Below are 3030 nucleotides of genomic sequence, written 5' to 3'. Positions count from 1 at the left end.
ATAGGGTTTTCAGAGGCCTGCTATTTCAGAAGTGGATGGCCAATCCTTCTTCCTAGTCTGTCTCAATGTGAATGTTCAGATTTAGAGAAGTATTAGATATAGATAGATAGATAGATAGATAGATAGATAGATAGATAATATAAAACTTTTTAAAAACTTGGGCTCATTGCCATCAAGTGGGAAACCATCAGAGAGGTGTTTTAATTCTGCCTATGTGTCACACCTCCAGAGCACTCTCTATAAAAGAATATATATAAATTGGAGTTTTCATAAAATAGATATATGTATATGTAGAAATATATGTACATCCATATATGAATACATTTATATGAATATCTATAAAATGCACATGTATCTATTTAATTATCTGTTCATAGAAATAGCTAATTTTGTTGATGAAATAGCTTTAAACTCATACAATTTAATCACCATACCAGATTTTAAAAAGATACATATCTATACCACAAGTGAACTGTCAGTAATATGCACTCACCCAAGTAGCGCATTTAAAGATTTACTCATATACCATAAAACCAAAGCACTACTTCTCAAATAACAGAAACAGAAATATTTTAACTATTCTCCAACAGCATCATAAATATTAGTTCACTTAAATTTTCAAATACTTAAATAATTGGTCTCATATACTTTGGACATGTTGTAAGGAGGGTCCAGTCCTTGGAAAAAGACCTCATGCTTGGAAAGATGGAGGGTTGGTGAAAGAAAGGAAGACCTTCAACAAGATGGATTGGAAAGTGACAGTAACAAACAACTCAAGCATATTAGGGACGATGAAGATGGTGGAGGCTAAGGCAAGGTTCAGCTCTGTGGTTCACAAGGTCGCTGTTAGTCTTGGTCAACTCAATAGCATCTAACAACCACCTTTAACTAAACTTGATGTTGCCCTCACAAATGTTTCTTTGTTAAGACAAGCACCTTGTTACCACAGTGTACAGAATTTTGTTTGACTTAGAAGCTCACAAAGCCATCTCATCCAGGCACTAAATAGGTTCACAAATGCTGAAGTGTAGTCCTGCGGGTTATGAAAATGAAATTAGATTCTTATATTTTAGTATCTCAAAGGATTTCTATAAAGTGAATGATTTAACTTTTTCACTTTACAGTGGAGAACGGAATTGTGGTAGTTTCCCATGGAATAACTAAGCAACCAAACCCACCACCGTTGAATTATTCTCTACTCATAGTTACCCTCTAAGGCTGTAACTGTATGGGACGAGACTGCCACATCTAACCCATAGATGGGATCCCTCTGATGCTTCAAATCACCAGTGGGTTCAAGAGAGAAAGAGAGCCAGTTTCTATCTGTGTGATTTAGTCTTGAAATGTGCTATGGAGTCAGAATCAATCTGATAGCAATGAGAGAGTATCATGTAGATGCCTTTTTCCCCTTGTGGTTGTTAGTGCCATTGAGTCGGAAGTGACTCATAGCTAAGCCTCTATCAGGTTTCAGAGGCTTTACATGGCATTTGGATTGTCAATCTTTCTCTCATGGATCAGAGCTGCACACTGTCAGGAGTCACATCTTAGAGTATCACAGTGTATACCCCGTCACACACTCATTCACTTAAAGGAGTTCTGAAGTCAGTTTCAACTTGTCATCAATTTTCTGAGGCTTTAATTGACAAAGGAAGGAGATTGCCTATCATTCTTCTATGGAACCGATGGCATATTTGAACCACCAAAGACATGGAGCCACTGAGTCAGATCAACTCACTATGAACTCCACCACCAGAGCTCCCTGAGTGCCCAGTACGGCCAAATTCTTTTGTCTCAGATTTAAATTTTTACCATCTAAGTTATTGCAATGAAAGAACCAAGCTAAAATAGCTCTCCAATCAGGCAGTTTAATTAGGAATCCTTTCAGAAATTGTTAGTTACCATTTAGGAAAGGATTCAGTAATGGAAAGAGTCCAAAGAAGTTAAAATGACATTAATGAGAAAATTTATATCCTTTTTAAGAACACAGTTACTTGTTTTGTAGACAAAGAAAATTTCAAAGATGGGATATCTGCATTTCAATGTAATAGTGTATTCACTAATTCACATACCCATATGCTTGATGGCAAAACGTGTTCGTAGAGGATTCCGTGGCTTGAAGAGAGTATATTCATCCACTAGGGGGCAGTGGTGCTTCAGTGGTAGCCAGCCCCATATGTCTGTGGAGGCTTATTATGACGCTTAATAGGCTTTGGTGGAGCTTCCAGACTAAGATGAACTAAGAAGAAAAAGCTGGCCTGGTGGGCTACTTCTGAAAATCAGACAGTGAAAGTCCTATGGATCACCACAGTTTGATCCACTATTGATCATAGGATAGCCCAGGATTCTGCAGCATTTGACAGGGATATCATTACTCATAGTGACCCTTTAAACAACAGAGGGAACCTTCCCCTAATTAGTGACATCCTCATCATAACGGATATGCCTGAGTTCATTGTAGTATTGAATGTGTCAATCTATCTTGTTAAAAGTTTTCCTCTCTTTCATTGACCTTTTCCAATATGATGCATATCTCTCTAATAACTGGTTCCTCCTGAAAAGTCAAAGTAGGTTGAGATGAAATTTCACCATTCTTGCCTCTACGGAGCACTGTGGTTACACTTCCTTCAAGGCAGACTTGTCAGTGCTTTTGATAATTAATGGGATATTCAGTTCTTTTCCAATACTACGCAGTTCAAAAGCATTGATTCTTCTGTCATCTTTATTCATTGTCCAACTTTCTGATGCATAGGAAGTAAATGAAAATACCATAGCATGGATCAGGTGCACTTCAGTCTTTAAATTGACATCCTGTTCTTTAGCACTTTGAAGAGGTCCTGAACAGTAGACTCTCCAATATAACAGATTTTCTGATTTCTTGACTATTATTACCATGGTATTAATTACAGATCCAAATAAAACCAAATCATTGACAATTTCAACATATATTGACGTGCTCACCAAGTTGTGCCAAGAAATCTGGAGAACGACCACTTGGCCAACTGACTGGAAGAGATCGATATTTGTTCCTAT

At 37.3% G+C, this 3030-nt stretch overlaps 1 protein-coding gene across 1 annotated transcript in view; it reads right to left on the bottom strand.

Moving 5' to 3' along the window:
• DCDC2 (doublecortin domain containing 2) overlaps positions 1-3030 on the bottom strand; it is a 347591-nt gene that overhangs the window by 131217 nt on the left and 213344 nt on the right. The gene's annotated exons all lie outside the window — the stretch shown is intronic.

Source organism: Elephantulus edwardii, unplaced genomic scaffold, assembly GCF_000299155.1.
Source record: "Elephantulus edwardii isolate Elephantulus edwardi_28Jun2011 unplaced genomic scaffold, EleEdw1.0 scaffold00070, whole genome shotgun sequence".
NCBI classification, from domain to species: Eukaryota; Metazoa; Chordata; class Mammalia; order Macroscelidea; family Macroscelididae; genus Elephantulus; species Elephantulus edwardii.
This window is presented reverse-complemented; position numbering and strand designations above follow the sequence as displayed.